Source organism: Oryctolagus cuniculus, chromosome 18 (assembly GCF_964237555.1).
Source record: "Oryctolagus cuniculus chromosome 18, mOryCun1.1, whole genome shotgun sequence".
NCBI lineage: Eukaryota > Metazoa > Chordata > Mammalia > Lagomorpha > Leporidae > Oryctolagus > Oryctolagus cuniculus.
The window spans coordinates 67,152,743-67,170,085 of record NC_091449.1 but is presented as its reverse complement, the minus strand read 5'-3'; the positions used below and the strand labels follow the sequence as shown (position 1 = coordinate 67,170,085).

At 59.3% G+C, this 17,343-nt stretch overlaps 1 long non-coding RNA gene and 1 other non-coding gene across 3 annotated transcripts in view; one reads left to right on the top strand and one right to left on the bottom strand.

Annotated features, from left to right (window-relative positions):
- Positions 1–17,343, bottom strand: part of LOC138846593 (uncharacterized) — a 150,230-nt gene that overhangs the window by 88,625 nt on the left and 44,262 nt on the right. The window lies entirely within an intron of this gene.
- LOC127486558 (small nucleolar RNA SNORA5) lies at positions 1,832–1,950 on the top strand. Its single transcript, XR_007913227.1, has one exon. It is a non-coding gene; the product is annotated as a small nucleolar RNA SNORA5 (small nucleolar RNA).

The window sequence follows — 17,343 nt, the reverse complement described above, 5'->3', positions numbered from 1 at the left end:
GCTCAGGCCCGGTCCCAGCGGGCACGGGCATGCCTCTGCAGCCATCTGAGCTTCAGTGTCCCTCGGGAAACCGGGGGCACGGCGGTCCCCACTGAAGGAGCTGTTAAGGGTATGACCAGCGCCTGCCCGGCCAGAAGCAGTCAGCACACACTGGGCCCTGGGGTCTGGGCCGCAGGCCAGCTGTCCACAACCTGGCCCCAACACTGGGTCGTGGGCTGCAGCCTGGCGTCAGGAGTCGGCAAGAACTCTTGTCATGTCCCAAATGCTCGCACAGCATAGCTATGGGGGGAGGGCCAAGGGGACCCCACAGGCCAGGGCTCAGCCAGGTGCCCCGAGGAAGGCGAGTGGGCCCTCGGGGAGCAGAGCTGGGGGGCAGCCCTCAGGAGCCCTCCTGCCTTGGAGTCCCATGGACCCTCCCCCTCCAGGCCGAGGGGACGCCTGCACAAGGAACACAGGAAGAGTAACAGCCGGGATCCCGGCCTGCTCCGCGCAGTGCCGCGGCGGGAGAGGCAGCGGACTGGCAGGGCGCTTCCCCCAGCTCTCACAGAAACGGGTTCCCGTCCTGCTGCCCAGCTCAGACGGGGTGGGGGGGACGCTGAGAGCCCCCACAGTAAGAAAGGCTGAAACAATGTCTGTCACAGATGTGGCGACCGGCCAGGCGACTCGGGGAGACGGGACCACTGATTGTCTCGTGTCGTTTGTGTGGTTTACCTGCTGGGCGAGCCTGGCCACAGAACTTCACGTCGCTGGACCCCCTGCCCCAGCTGCAAATGATAATCCTTTAATTACCAAATAAAATCCTTACCCCGAACAATCACCCTACTCTAAATAAACACGCCTCTCGTCTGAGAACCCACACTTGCAGAAAGCGCTGTTAGTATGTCTCGAACCTTGGCACAGTGCGACAGTGGGGGGCCAGGGTGACTGGGGGGGGCAGGGTGACTGTGGGGGGGCAGGGTGACTGTGGGGGGCAGGGTGACTGTGGGGGTAGGGTGACTGTGGGGCAGTGTGACTGTGGGGGGGCAGTGTGACTGTGGGGGGGCAGGGTGACTGTGGGGCAGGGTAACTGTGGGGGGCAGGGTGACTGTGGGGGGGCAGGGTGACTGTGGGGGGCAGGGTGACTGTGGGGGGGCAGGGTGACTGTGGGGGGCAGGGTGACTGTGGGGGGGCAGGGTGACTGTGGGGGGCAGGGTGACTGTGGGGGGCAGTGTGACTGTGGGGGGGCAGTGTGACTGTGGGGGGGGCAGTGTGACTGTGGGGGGGCAGTGTGACTGGGGGGCAGGGTGACTGTGGGGGGCAGGGTGACTGTGGGGGGGCAGGGTGACTGTGGGGGGCAGGGTGACTGTGGGGGGGCAGGGTGACTGTGGGGGGCAGGGTGACTGTGGGGGGGCAGTGTGACTGTGGGGGGGGCAGGGTGACTGTGGGGGGGCAGTGTGACTGTGGGGGGCAGGGTGACTGTGGGGGGCAGGGTGACTGTGGGGGGCAGGGTGACTGGGGGCGGCAGTGTGACTGTGGGGGGCAGTGTGACTGGGGGCGGCAGGGTGACTGGGGCGGCTCTGCCTGTCTCTCACAATGCTGCAGTGTTTCTTCCTGCAGTTTTATGGCCAAGACCCCGCTGTCTACAGAGGCTGTAGCTCTCCCCGCAGCAGGACTGTCCCCCCGGGCTGGCCCTGGGCTCCTCTGGGGGGACAGGATGTGGGCTCTTAGCATTTGGTCCTTCACGCAGGCCAACGCCACTTTTCAAGTGAGCGGATGGAGGGGTGCCCTGGACGTATCCCACCGGCAGGTGTGTGTCTGGGAAGGTATTCAAGTGAGCCCCTGGCCAGGCCCCAGCAGCTCAGGAGTTCAGCTCAGGCTGTGCCGGCAGCCTGGGCTGGGCTGCACGGCTGCCAGCGAACCCCAGCGGCCAGCTCGAGCCCGTGTCGCGGGCCTGAGATGCTGCCAAAGGCACGGAGGACAGAGGTCGGAAGAGGTTAGCTCTGGGGTGGCAGGGGGCCCTTCGGGGGCTGGGAACGGTCACACAGGTGGACATCAGCAAGCTGTACACTCAAGACCCTTTTATGCAAGCGAAATTCAACTAGAAAAATTTGTAAATTGTAAATAAAAAATTAAAAGCCAAGAAAGTTAAGCCTGTGTTACGAGATAGCTGAAAAGGCAGGAAAAAGCAGAACTGCAAATCCGAGGGGAATTAACGAAGACGAGGCAGAGACACAAACACAGGTCAGACCAACAGGAGACGAGGCAGCCCTGAAGCCCGAGCGTGAGCACAGCCGTAGCCCAGGGCTCTGTGCCGAGTCTCCTACACCTGCCGGCGACTGTGATCTCCTGGTGTGGGGAGGGCACTGCAGGCTTCCCAGTGCTTGTTCTACTCTAAACCCGCCTGGACCAGACGCTGAAACTGACCAGGGAGTTTCTTCAAACCCGGGGCTGGGAGGAGGCAGAGGCGGGGCCACCAGCTCTGCCTCTGCCCCTGCCCCTGCCCCTGCCCCTGCCCCTGCCCCTGCCCCTGCCCCTGCCCCTGCCCCTGCCCCGGCAGCGCCTGGGAGGCGGTGGGCCGCCTCGCTCATGCCGGGAATGAACGGGGCCTCCTGCAGAAGGGAGGAGGTGAGCGGCTCCAGTGTGCCGGGCGCTACAGCGGCACACGGGGCCGGGTGGAGCGCAGGCGGCAGTGTGTGCCGGCTTCCAGACAGCCATCCCACGGAGAGGAACGGAAGCCCGGGCCCATGTTTCCCCAGCCACAGGCAGGACCAGGGCCTTTTGCAGTGTGCCATCCCCTCACTGGCTACTGAGGCCAACGTGGAGCAGGAAAGACATCCTGGGGGCCTTTGTGGACACAGGGCAGGAGCAGGAATGGGCGGAAGACATCCTGGGGCAGCAGACGTACCATCGCCTTGGCCTACCTGGCACCTGTACCAGAATTATCAGACCCAGCCCCACACCAGGGTAAAGAACTCGGTGAGCAGCGCCCACTCAGCTGCTTGGCCAAGCTCCTTGTGCAGTCAGCAAACCTCACAACCGTTCATGGCAGCCCTAGAATGTGGCAATAGGAAGGGTCTAGACCAACAGAACCCCTGGCTCTGTGTCAGGGTCAAAAACGTGACCTCCAGTCTCCCCCCTTTGCTCTTCTGAACCCCAATTTTGGCCTTTGAGCAAACCACAGTGGTTCCCAGGCCGCCATGGCGAAGACACGTCTTTCAGGCCCCGTCAGTGGCTTCTGCTGGTTGCCCGATGTCATACCAATGCTATTTCCGCTTATTATAAGTCGGAATTTCGTTCAGAGGGGCGCAGCCAATACCTCGCCTGCTTTGTACTTTGATCGGGACCTTCCTGCTGGAATGTTTATCTCCCAGCAAAGAGGTGCTAATTTTATCTTGCACGAGTGGATATCTGCTTGCGTCCCTTCTACCTTGGGCAAAGATAACCGAAGGCGCATTATGTCATCTGAATCCAGCATCCTCGCAGATCAAAGGCCATAATGTACACATCTGCCAGGGGTGATGGAGCGGCCAGCGGCGCGCCCTTCCGCCCGCCGTGCGTGTGCTCCATTGATAGGCGCGCTCCGCCGCTCTGTGCAAGAAACCCCCGGCGCGCCGTGCCAGTTGATCGCTACGATATTGGGAGGTTTGGAAACAGGAATCCAAAATAGACGTGCCCTCCTCACCCCTCTGCGTGAGCCCTCACTGCAGGAAATGGCACGGGTTCAAATTTTCATAATGGAAGCAACGAGGGACTAGATAAGACGTCTGCTCCTCACAGGGACGTTTCCATGTTTAAACTACAGCCGACCCATCTGTCGGCCATCGCCACCTGAGCGTGTTTGCCTTTGACCCCGGTCCCACGTCCAGTTCTGGTTCAGCGTTCTCACCTTCTTGGACTCCATTCTATCCCAAGAGTGCCTGTGCGAACACAGACACACACACGCATACACATGTGCACACACACGCGCCCATCAGAACCAAATGCTGGAAGCTGGACAAGACCTCCTGACAGGGCCCTCCCTCCCCGTGCAGCTGGGCGCTCACAGGCGGCCCTGCGCCGTCCGCGATCTCGCAGCCTGGGCCGCACAGTCCCTCTCGCGACCGCGGTGGGGGCACTGGGCTCGTCTAGCTCCCGTTCCTCTATTTATTTGTCATTGCCACTGCAGTCGACATCAGCCCTCCTGGGTGCTGGGTGGCAGACCTCCCTCAGAGCACTGGGGTCGGGACTCCTGGGCTGTCTCGAGGCAGTGATGTTTGCTGCGACTCTGCAGGGTCCCAGACACCACCCAGGGCCCCAGGCAGGGAGGTGACGTTGCAGACCCTCAGCCCCTTCCCTGCCCTGCTTCTTCCTTGCGCTCTCCCCACCGGGACTCCTCCAGGCCTGCTTCCCCTGCCCCGGAGCCCCCAGTCTGCCCACTCAGGGGGCCTCCAGCTCTGTCACCCTTTGGGCAGAAGCCCCCAGCTGGGTGAAGTTTGCAGATGAAACGGATTCACAGCACAGGCACAAGGGGCTGGCCAGACGTCCCCTGGGGCCTGGGGTAGGGGCCTGGGGCTTTGGCTCCCCTGCCTCGGTAACCTCTGCCCCAGCGGCACGGTTCGGAGGGTCTGGGCTGCTTCTGGAGACGTGGTTTTAAGGAGCACCAGGGAGGGAGCGGGTGTCACTGCACAGGCCCACTTGTCCCCCTCCCGGAACTAGAGCTGAGAATTAGGCAAGCCCCCTGGAACACCTCCAGGCACCCTCCCCGGGGCTGAGGGTCTCCCTCAGCTCAGGGCCGACTTACAAGATGAAATGCAATCAGAATGCCCAGGGCTGGAGACCATGCCAGGCAGGCCGGCTCCCGTCCAGTAACAGCAGGTGGGCGCAGTCCCTGGCACGGGAGACAGAAGACCCAGCACACGTGTGGCCTTGTAACCCTTTAGCAAACCTCAGGAATAACCAGACAAAAGCCCCCGAGAGCAGTGAAGCCACCCGACCTCTGTGCTGAGGAAGCTGCCTCTGGGACTGCGCTCGCTCCTGTGAGCGCTTGCCCCGACCCCACACTCACAGGTGTGCCAGTCTGCGTGGCCCTCCCGCGAGTGGCATGTCCCCCAGCACCCTCCCTGGCACAGCGTCTTAGGGATCTGCCCACGCCCAGGATACCAACCAACTCTGCTTCACCCAACGCAGCTGCAGTCTGCCATGCCCTGGCTGCCGGGCGGGTGTGAACGCTGGGGTTGATCTCCGGGCCGGCAGTGAACACAGCCCCTCTCCCCCAGCTAGGAGAGCGCGTTCTGGGCCGAAGGGCTTACGGGCTCTCATTAGGGGAGGATTCTTCAAGCGATTCAGGTGAACGTGTGCTGTGCAAAGACCAGGTGAGGAGTTCAAACTGTTTCGCATCAGCTTTCCCATGAGCCCTTTCAGCAAGCCTGTACTCTTGAATCACCCCAGACACACCACAACAGGGCCCGGCACCAACCCGGCGAATCCGCTACCTACGCCAGTGTTGCAGGCGGGAAGCTGCATCCTGCCGTCTTAACTAACAGACGTTCTGTTTGCCGAGGCTGAGTGGCATTCCGCGCTGGGCACCTGCAGCCCATTCCAGAGCGCTTGGTCTCCCGGCGCCTCCAGCAGCCTGCAGTTTGGAGGCCTCTGTGCGGGTGTGTGTGTGAGTGGCTGTGTGTAGCTGTGTAGTTGTGTCTGTGTGTGTGTGTGTGTGTATGCGTATGTTCCCGTGTGCATGGCTGTGTATCTGTGTGTGGCTGCGCGTGTGCATGTCTCTGAATGTTTGGCTATGTCCATGTGTGTGTCTCTGTGTGTGTGTGTGCTTGTGTCTGTGTCTGCTGTGTGTCTGTGTAGTTGTGTGTATGTTGCTGTGTCTGTGTGTGTGTGTCTCTGTGTGTATGCGTATGTTTCCGTGTGCATGGCTGTGTATCTGTGTGTGGCTGCGCGTGTGCATGTCTCTGAATGTTTGGCTATGTCCATATGTGTGTCTCTGTGTGTGTGTGTGCTTGTGTCTGCTGTGTGTCTGTGTAGTTGTGTGTGCATGTTGCTGTGTCTGTGTGGCTGTGTGTGTGGCTGTTTGTGCGTGTAAACCTGATTTTTGCAAGGCTCTCAATGGTTTGGATTTCAGTAATTTCTGACTTTTCCATTTTGCCAATATTTTTCCCCAGTTGGTCACGTGCATTTTTACCATGTTTGTGGTTAATTACAGTATATATTTTTAAGTGCTCATTTGTCAAGATGACTTCTCATTTATACCTCATTTTGTTTTTCCATTTTTATGGCAAAGAAAAATTTCCCTATCCTCAAGCTTATAAATACATTATTCTAAATTTCTTCCTAATATCTTTATGGTCTAGTTTTTTGCCTTTGCTGGCTGTGCCAACACTGTGGACAGCTGGTCCTATCCACAGCATGTTGGAATTTCTTCTCCCCTGTAATAAGCCCCGGGTGCGGGCACTGCCTGCTGCCTTCATGGTCTGATCCACTGGCCTCTGGTTTTTTTTCCAGATACTTGGGGATTTTCCCGTATGCATCTGTGTTCATGGTTTCCAGTTTAATTTCACTGTGGTCAGAAAATATGCTTTGTGTGATTTCACTCTTTTTCAGCCTAGTCAGTCAGAGGCCTGGGACCGAGCTCTGCCCCGCGCCTCTACCCAGCATCTCGCTAACGCTCCTGGGAGGCAGCAGGTGGTGGCCCGAGTACGTGGGTCCCTGCCACCCACGAGGGAGACCAAGATGGAGTCCTGGCCCCTGGCTTAGCCCTGGCCATCGTGGGCATCTGGGCGTGAACCAGCAGACAGATGATCTCTCTCTCTCTCCCTCCCTCCTTCCCTTTCTGGCACTCTCGCTTTCAAATAAATAAATAAGTAAGTCTTTGACAACAATGGCAAACCTCTGACCTAGAGCAGTGCAGGGATGGGTTTTCGGGGAAGGGCAGAGGGAGCATTTGTCTTTGCAGCCTGTGTGGTGCCTCTGCTGCCTGTTCTTTGTTTTGTTTTGTTGTAATTTTTTTGCAACTCTTTAAAAATCTAAAAACCACTATCAGGCCCTGGGCTGTACAAAAGGAGGCCACAGAGGGCGGGTGCTGTGGTGCAGCGGGTTGAACTGCCGCCTGGGATGCCTGAACCCCGTGTCACAGTGCCTGCTTCAAGCTCCAGCTACCCTGCTTCCATTCTGGCTCTGCTAATGCACGTACTGGCAGAAAGCGGAGGGTGGCCCAAGTGCTTGGGCCCTGCCACCCCCGTGGGAGACTCAGGTGGAGCTCCTGGCTCAGCGCTGCATGCTGCAGACACGTGGTGAGGGAACCAGCAGATGGAAGCTCTCTTTCTCTCACTCTGACTTTCAAATACACAAATAAACCTTTTTTTCAAAAAGTATTAAATACAAGCCACAGGTGCCATGCCCTAGATATTAACCTGAGTTACTACAAATGGTGTGGGTGTGGGTGTGTACGTATGTGTGTGGGTGTGCGTGTGTGTGCACAGCCAGGGGATCCCCCACATCTGGCGGTAGTGGAGCTCCTGTTGCCAAAGCGTGAGGCCCAAGCAGGCCCGGACTGCCGCGGGCAGAGCCCCCTTCTAGGTAATAGTCAAGCTGCAGGCTCGGGCCCAGCCCCGGCGGGGCAGCGCAGCCCCGGGCCCTCTGCACCCTGCTGACAGACAGTCCTGCCCTTGCTGCAGAGCCCAGGAGGGCCAGACACGCCCGTCAGCCTTCCGCCCTCTCCCCAGGCGACCCCACTCGGATCCTGCGGCTGCAGAATAGCTCAGCCTGGTCCAGTCCTCACTCGGACATACGTGTTGTGGACCCCGGCACATACGTGCTGTGCCTGGCTTCCTCAACACAGGGTATTTGCCTTGTACTACCGCTGCTTCGTGTGCTGGAAGAGTGTTCCTTTGCAGTCCGGGGCCGTGTTCCATCGTCTGGCCATTCCACGGTGGCCCTCCAGTGACCCGTCGACAGCCCTGACGACAGATGAGTACATCAATAAAACTGCACCGACCATCTCCATGCAAGCCCTGTGTGAACAGGACAAAGCACGGAGCAGCAGAGCTGTGTCCCGGGGCTCGCGCTGTGCTCCCGCCGCAGCCGCCACGCCCAGCACGTGGTAGCGTTCTTCCGCAAGACCGCGCTGCGGCTCTGCGGCTGTAACCCGCATTTCCTGGTGACTAATGGTGCTGGACATCTTGTTGTGTGCTGAATAGATTTTCGTACCTCTTTTGTGAAGGGTTTGTCCAGGAATATTGACCATTTGCAAAACTGGGTGGTTGTCATCTTCATATTGAGTTCTAAGAGTTCTTTATGTGTTTTGGAAACGAGACATTTTCCAGATACAAGTTTTGGGACGATTTCTTGCAGTCTGAGGCTTGCTGGTTAATTTCTAACGGTATTCTTTAAAGGGCAACGTTTTCAGTCTTGGTGAGTTCCGATCTGTCAAATTTTTCCTGACTGCCGCTTTCTGCGCCTGACTGAAGACACCTCTGTCTGCCTTGGTATCATGCAGACCTATTTCTTGTATTCTCTTCTAGAAGTTCCATGGCTTTAGCTCTTGCATTTTAACTGATGTTTGTACATGTGTGAGGTAGGGATCAGAGGTCACATTCCCTGCCCAGGTCTTTGCCAAGCGCAGGAAGCCTCCTCCTGGCTCTGAATGGCCGAGAACGGGAGCTTGAACAGTGCAGTGCCTTTTCCGCCCCTACGGCAGCAGTGCGTGTGCACGGCAGAGGCAGGTTGACGGCGGCCCCCAGGACCACGTCCCCGAGAGTGGAAAGGCGACACGTGCCTCTCCATGGGTTTGCTGCCTCGACAGCCAGGGCCAGCAGCCATCGGCATGCCCCTCCTCCTTGCTTCCCTGGAAAGCGCCGTCTCCAGCCTTCTCACAGCTGGTGGTTAGCATGCGGCCAGTGAGCCGTAGGGGAAAGCTCGCTGAAACACCCCTGGAAAGGGGCTTTTCTGCCCCTGCAAAATGGGGAGAGGCCCCTTCTCCATCAACTTGCCTTTGGAGGAAGACAAGATCCCTAAAAAACACCTGCCACCCTGACTGCCCTGGACAGGTCAAGGGAGCTGAAGCGATCCTGCCCAGGGTGCCAGCACCACGGGGAGTCACTCCACAGTGGGACTGCCCAGGGTGCCAGGGTGCCAGCACCACGGGGAGTCACTCCACGGTGGGACTGCCCAGGGTGCCAGGGTGCCAGCACCACGGGGAGTCACTCCACGGTGGGACTGCCCAGGGTGCCAGGATGCCAGCACCACGGAGAGTCACTCCACGGTGGGACTGCCCAGGGTGCCAGGGTGCCAGCACCACGGGGAGTCACTCCACGGTTGACGCTGAGCCCAGACTTCTCGTCCCAGGAGTAACATCTTGTCTTCATGCATGCTACGTTAGTTGGTATTTCACTATTTACAAGCTATCTAGGCTTCTCCCCAGCCCCTTAAGCCCCAGGACATTTTAGAACAAAGCTTCTCTTAAGCAAATAAGCTAAGCATTCTCACTGCCCATCCTCTCTAGGGTGAGATGGGGTCCACAAGGCAGAGTCGTGGGGTGGGGGCCCAGGAGCGGACCGTATACCCAGGCTGGTGGTGAGTCCGGGTTCTCGTACTGCCGGCCCCCACCGCTCGCCAGCCTTCCTGCATTGTGTAGATGTCCCAAGCGTTTCCTTGTTACTCCTCTGTTTGCCTGAAATATTCCCTGCTACCCCACCCTTTTGTCTGGCTGTTCCAAGTCAGCCTGAGATGACCTCCGCAGGGGTCAGCGACAGCCCTAATTGATATAATTTGGTGTAACCCCCCCCCCCGACCTAAAACAGTTGCTAAGGACAGGGATCAGGCATGCTCATGGGGACCTATGCTCAGCAGCTAGTCCAGTACTCGCGCCTCAGGATGGGAGGCAGGGGAGGGGAGTGTATGAGCAGATGACGGATGGACAGATGGGTACGTGGGGGGTGGGAGAATGAATGGGTAGGGGATGCATGAATTGGGGGGGTGGATGGGATGGATGGTGGGCAGATGGGGGGGCAGTGGGTGAACGGTGAATGTGATGGATGCACGGGTGGGTGGTGGGTGGTGGGTGAGTGGGTGGTGGGTGGATGACGGATGGATGGTTAGGTGGGTGGGTGGATGGACAGATGGGAGGATGGACAGATAGACAGATGGAGGATGGTGGGTAGGCAGTGGGTGCATGGGTGAGTGGATGGATGGATGGACAGAGGGTGGATGAGTGGGCAGACAGGCAGGTGGACGACAGATGAGGACATAAACTGAATGGCGTGGGCATCACCTTACTGCGCGACCTGGGCACTTCACTTCCCCTTTCCTGACAAGCTTTCTCATCCGTCACATGAGAAGTCTGAACTAAGTGACGTCTACACGTCCTTCCACTGCCACCACCTCATCAGACTGGGCACACCTGCTGCCAGGTGGCTTTGTTTGAAACCTGGCCCTGCCCTGGACATCCAGAAGTGCACTCCACAAAAGCGTCCCACGGAGGACAGTGGTGCAGCCACTCTGGCTACTCCGGGGCACTGGGCGTCGTGGTTCCAGGCATGGGGGGGGCTTCTCCAGGATGCTACGTCCCATTCCCTCTCCTGCGGAGACGGTGGGGTCTGTGGGGGTTGGCAGGGATTCTCGGAGCAGGCTGCAGCTTCACCGTCCTGCACTCCAGCACACATGCTCACGCCAACAGACGGCAGACACGGAGCCAAGCTCTTCAGCACACGAAAGAGCTCGGCCAGCGCGATTTCCTGCAGCGCCTGTGGGGTGGGTGCTGTGGTGGCTGAACCCCGAACTTCTGACTGTGCCTGGAAATCGACGCTAGACACCCACAGCACGCACCCTCGCGTGTTAGACTCCCTACTCGTGATTCTGCTGGAAGCCAAAGCTAAGACAAGTTCCACCACTTTTCCTTTCCCTTTTGGGTTCCTTTCAGGGAGGGTCACCAGGGCACCTGCCCCGCCCCCCGCTGGCCCTTACAAGAAGGGGTGAGCATTCACGGAGTCCCCTCTGCCGAGAACAGCCCTGTGGGCGTCTCCCACTTTCTCTCTGCTCCCCACTCTAATTATTTCATTTTCTTTTTATTTAAAAAATTCATTCATTTATTTGACAGAGAGGCAGACAGAGAGATCTTCCATCTGCTGGTTCACTTCCCTGAAGACCTACAGCAGCTGGGGCCGGGCCAGGTCCACCTGGGAGCTAGGCATTCAATCCGTGTCTCCCACGCGAGGCTGGCAAGGATCCATCACCTGAGCCAGCACCTGCTCCTCCCAGGGCTGCATCTGCAGGAAGCTGGAGGCAGGAGCCAGCCGGGGTGGAAGCCCGTGCAGGCGTCCTGACCAGACTCTCAGCTGCTGGACCAAACGCTCCTGCCTCTGTTCCTGCTCCCAGCTGGCCGAGGGGCACCCAGGCCGAGAAGCATGCTCACACCTGCCCAAGTCCCACAGGAGAAGCTGGGGTGGGAGCCCAGGGGTGAGCTTCCGAGCAGGCACGCACTGCCTGCCCAGGCTGCCATCGAGGGCCACGCTGGGGACTGGAAGGCAGCATCAGGTCCGAGGCGGCCAGCCGCTGGGCCTCTGCCCTGGCCATTCTGATTCCCTGACGGGGAGTCAGGGAGGAGCAGAGACGCAGCCGACTTCCCCAGGGCCACGGCGACTCCAGCAAGACTCAGGTGAACTCACAGCTCCACCACGGGCTGCTGCGTGTCTTTCTGCAGTGGGGATGGTGGCATTTGCTGAGCAGGTGAAAAGAGGCTGTTGGCTAGCGAGAACGGGTGTGGAGGGAGTGTGAACGCAGCACGCCCAGGGCTCCTGCCCATGCTGGCGTGGTGGGGAGAAGTCTGAGAATCCCCTGCTGGACGCCGGTGTAGCTCCAGCTGCCCCACACCTGCAGTCTTCCTGCCCACAAAACAACAGCTCCCACGCACACCTTCTGAGTCACTCAGGAATGACTTGCGGCCGGCCGCAGTCCTGACGGATCCCCAGGCTAAGCCTGAAACCACCTTGGATGTCCCACATCCATCTGTGCCCTACGCGGCGAGTCAAGGCCCCGCTCCGGGGCTCTTCCCGAGCTTTCCGCCCCGTGCACCTTGCTTCCGCCCTGCAGGGCCTGCCGCAGACTGGCCCCGGGGTCCCTCCCGGGGGAATGGTAGCCCCCATCGCTCCTCAGCGCAGCCTCAAATCCACAGGAAGAAACTGCAGCAGAGTTAGCGTCCCCACATTCCTGGCCCGATAAATACAATCAAGTGACGGGGATGGCAATCAAAGGGCCAAGCATTCCTTCAGCGTCCGGAATCCCCCGGCTGCAGCATTCCTCTCGTCACCACATCATTACCAGCCCTGCCATTAGGGCAGGCAAACCCACACTTACAATCAGAATGGACTTCATGTGTAACCGGGAGGCAGCTCGCTTCCAGGAAGGACAGGCAGGACCCGCCTCGCCAGCCCCGCCGGCCTCCTTGCCGCCCCAGCTCCTGTGCCTACACCCAGCAGAGGTGCCCACATCACGGCTGACCCGCCTCCCACCGTGCAGCAGGTACCACCTCCCGCCTGATGCTGACACCTGCCTCCTGGGGGCCTGTGATGGACAGCCAGGGTCTCAGGGACAAACGTTTGACATTTAAAACGGAACTGCATGTGGCTGGGTTCATTCAGGGCAGGAGGAAGCAGAAGCTCACATCTGGCCTCAAGGAGTGTAAATCAAGGTGACCAGGCCGGCTACACAGCCAGGCCCCTTTCTCTCCAAGTTCACATCCAGCCACATCACCAGGAAAATGAGACAGACAGGAGGGCAGATGGACGTGGAGACGCAGGTGTGACGGGCCTGGGTCTTACACACACTCAGCTCAGGCTTCTGAGACAAAGACCACCACCTGGGGGTCTCCATCAACACTGCAGAGGCTGAAGCCCAAGGCTAGATGGGGGCTTGGCGAGTGCCCCTCCCCAAGCACAGAGGGCTGCCTTTGCGCTGTGTTCCCTCGGGCCAGAGGGAAAAACCTGCAGGGGGCAACTCCATTCCTGAGGCTCCATCTGGGTGACCTACAGCCCCCACCTCATTCCACTTCCTCACACCCACAACCTCCAGCATCCCGCAGCCTCCTACCTCCACCAGGACCTGCGAGGGAGCTGCAAAACCTTTGGAAGATGTGCATTAGCTTTTAGCTCCACTTTGCCACAAGCTTTTCCAGCCATCCTCTACCAGCCCCCAGGATCCCGCACTCTGCCCGCCGCCTCCTGACCCCATCCCAGCTGACTAGATGAGGGCCTAGCCCTCAGCCCAGAGGAGAAATGATTCATGGGCTGGTCAGCAAGCTCTAGCCTCGGAAAGGTTACTTGACTGACTCAGGGGCCAGAGAATCTGAACTTCAGAACATGGAAAGAATGTGAGGGTGGGGCCAGCAGAGACGGGGTGATCTGGAGGGTGCCAAGGGGTGCAGTGGAGCCATCCCCAGCCACAGCGCATGCCTTTCCCGAGGGTCTTGAGGCGGCTGTGGTGGAGCCGTGCCGAAGATGGGTTATGAGCACCCCCAGATGCAAAGCAGGGGTTAGGGGAGAGAGGGGCAGAGGCACAGGCAATCAGCCCCACAGCGCCTTCCTGGGTCCAGGCATTCTGAATTTCAGCCCATCCAATTCCAACAAGTCTTCTAAACAAACCAAAAATGTCAAATACCATATGTTATCTATTTCATGAACTGTACAATGCACCATTTTTCTGTGAACCACAAAAAAAATACATTGCAAAATCATTTGTAGAATGCCACCAACTGTGTGATGCATCCTGACTTCAGAGATGTGCAAAGATCTCTGACTTCGAAAGTGTGCCTCTTGGAATAGATACAGTTCCCATGTGCAACTGCACCCCCCCACCCCCAGTCTCTCCACGGCAGACATTACTAATCAATCCTGGCAGTGTTTGCTGCTAGGCCGGCACACGGTGCACTGCGTGCCTGGCAACCACCAGCTGCCACGGAGACGTCCTCGTGGTGCGGGCGGTGCTCAGCGTGGCTGTCCCCGCGTGGCGTCCCACCTGGGACTGGGTGCTGCGGTCCCCACCACACAGCACAGCACGACGCAAGCAGCACTCTACGTCACCAGCGCAGGAAAGTGAGAGAGGGATGCGAGGGACCCCGCGCAGGATTTCCTACAGCTGCATGTGCACGCACAACGGCCCCAAACCAAGCTTCTCAGGAGAAGTTGAGGAGGAGAGCCTTGGGCAGAAAACTGAAGAGCCAGGGGTGGTCCCCAGGTGTCTGTCTGCCCCCTCCCACCTCCCAGACCCTCAAGAACAGAAGCACAGGGGACTGGCTCTGGTCGGGGCAGAGGGGACCGTCACTTCCAGCGCAAAGCCCAGATTCTCTCCACTGCTCTCTTCTCAGTGCCCAGGGAACCTGTGCATCAGGTTGGCGGAGCCACCAGAATGTGGCCCACCCCCTTCCCCAGAGGGCAGGCCTGTGGCCAGCTCTGTCCACCCATGCATGAGAGCCCGAGACCTGGCGCTGTCGCTCCTGCAGCACAGCCTTGCTGGTCGAAGCCAGCACCCGCAGGTCAGGCTTTTCCCCGGCTTAGACTCCAAGTGACCAGCTTCCACCTGCTGTGCACTCGGCACGGCCGGCTTCGCCGTCAGAGCAGGAGGACTCTGCAGCCGTCTCTCCTGGGCGAGGCCTGGGGAGGGGGGAGAGGGTTGTGGGCAGATGCTGCAAGCCGCGTCCATCCCACTTGCTGCCACTTGGGAACCAGGCTGCCATGGAAACAGAGTGGACAAAGGTGTCCTGCTGCCCACCCACCAACAGCCAGGGGTCGGGGGGAGGCCGGTCTCACCCAGGGTGATGATGAAGGATCTGGGGGGTCCACAGCACATGACAGAAGGAACCCCCAGGTTTCCCTGACACTGAGGAGGAGCCAGGGAGGGGGCGCAGGCTTCATCAGGTTTGCCAGTGCCCCTAGAGCAGAGAAAGGAATCACGAAATTTGCCCAGAGTCTTCCATTAATGTGACTCAAAAGCAGACTTGAGGTGGCTGACGCTACGGCGTAGCGGGTAAAGCTGCCACCTGCAGTGCCGGCATCCCATATGGGCGCTGGTTCAAGTCCCAGCTGCTCCACTTCCAATTCAGCTCTCTGCTGTGTTCTGGGAAAGCAGTAGATGGCCCAAGACTTTGGGTCCCTGCACTCATGCAGGAGACCTGGAAGAAGTTCTTGGCTCCTGGCTTCAGATTGGCGCAGCTCTGGCCATTGCGGCTAACTGGGGAGTGAACCAGCAGATGGAAGACACACACACACACACACACACACACACACACGCACACACCACATGCCTCTCTATGTAGCTCTTTCAAATAAATAAATAAATCTTAAAAAAAAAAAAAAACTATTTGAGCCAAGACTCCGAGTCCAGGAACTTCATTTGGGAGGAGAGGCTGGGGCGGGCAGCCAGGGTGGCCAGGGGAGGAGAAAGCCCTAGAAGGCTGTACAAGCGAGGGCGTGGGCACTGTCGGCGCTGTCGGCACTAGGGCTCAGTCCCACAGCACTCCTGTGGTCCCCTCATCCATCAGAGGCAGGTGTCCAGGGACAAGCCCACAGGGGGCTGCTCAGCACCTGCAGGTCACCCCTGACGCTGGGAGCCAGTGCCGGGCCCTCGGCAGAAGAGCGACAGGCACCACCGAGCGCCCGCTACTGGTGCGGCGCAGGCTGTGGTCCCAATCAGAGTGTCTTAGCTGCCGGCCGGAAAGCTGCCTGGGCTGCTCACTGAGGGCCACCACTGCAGGTGACCCCAAGGAGGCTCCGTGGCACCTCAGCCACCACTCCCCCCCAGACGGGTGGGACTCAAGAGTTTCCCTCACCTGTGCCTAGAGGTTCGGGACGGGGGCCCCTGAACCTTCCCTAAGTCCCCTAAGTCCTTTCTCCACGGAGTCAAAGTCGTGGGGGCGGGGGCCACATTCTGCTACTTTCCTCTGAGAATATTTTCATGGCCATGTTCACTTTGAAGGGAATTTCACCCAGAGTAAATATGTTGAAGGGGAAGACAAATGCTTGTTTTGATTATCTACTGCAGCAGAATAAACCACCCCAAACTAAGTGGCTTCAATAGAAACCAGCCATTCATTATCTCCCGTGACGGACAGGGGGACTGGGCTCAGCTGCCCGGTTCTGTTCCCCGACGGCGGTGGGGCTGCGGCCGTCCAAAGTCTCATCTGGGCCGGCCCCCACGGCAGCTGGCTCACGGGCCCGGCACTCGGTGCTGGCTGCTGGCTGGGCCTCAGCGGGGGCATCCACAGGAGCCCTTCAGCTCTGCCTGCTACCCCCCCAATCCCTGCTCCTCACAGCAAAGCACCTGGGCTCTGAGAGGGGCTGCCCACAGCGAGAGGAGCTGGGAGCCCCTGCGTCACTTCTGCACCCCCACAGTCACAGCTGGAGCTGGCAGCTTCTGCGTCACTCCCGCACAGCCTCTTTAAAACCACTAGGAGCCCCTGGTCGGACTCAAGAGAGCCCGCGGTCTCCCTGTCCACTCGGTTCTCAGAGGGCCTTCCAGCCACACTGCCCAGCCGAGCTGGCGCTCCAATCCTGGTGTCACTAACAACACCGGACCGGGCGCTTCCCCAGGAGCTGGTTTATCTTTGCGTGTTTGGCATCTGTCCACAGTGCCGGCCCCTTCAGCTCTGCTCGAAAATTAAATGTCTTCCTCTTCCTCTGCCTTCTCCTCCTCCTTCTCTCTTCCCAGGAATCCAAGGCAACCAGTTACACTCTGGACGCCGCAACAGTACATACCCTTAGCAAACGGATGCAGCCCCACTCACGAGTCCGCTGGCAAAGCGTCACCACCTGTGCCGGCCCCACGACGGGGTCCTTTCCCCCGGCCCCGACGGCAGCTTCCACGCTGCTCACAGCCCTGCTCCAGGTGCCCTCATCAGTCTGCAGGCCTCCGCCGGCTTTCCAATCTCAGCACCAATACCCTTTGTCGTTTAGGGTTGGGGATCCCACTTCCGGTCAGCTAAGTACCCCACACCACAAGCCTCCGAAAGACACAGCGGCCTCAGACAGCAATGACCGCTGGTGAGCCCTCAGGGTTCCGACGGCTGCGAGGCTCCACGGGTGGGTCATCCCCTCCACGTGTCGGCAGTCTGGGTGGCAATGCCGCCTGCACACTTGTGTGGCCGGGAAGTCCATCAAGGCTCGTCCGTGCGGCTCTCCCACGTCTGGCCCTAGCTGCCCGCGGGGCCCAGCTGTGGTTCCTGGCCACAGCATTTTGGTCTTGCTGGAACGTGGCCTGGGCTGCTCCTGAACGGCCAGAGCTCCCAAGGGAAGATTCCAGGCTTGAAGCAGAGGCTCACAGGTCACAAGTTGCTCGGTGCTGCTTCTGTCATTGTCGTGGGTCACGGGGCGTCTCAGAACCACCCTGCACCCA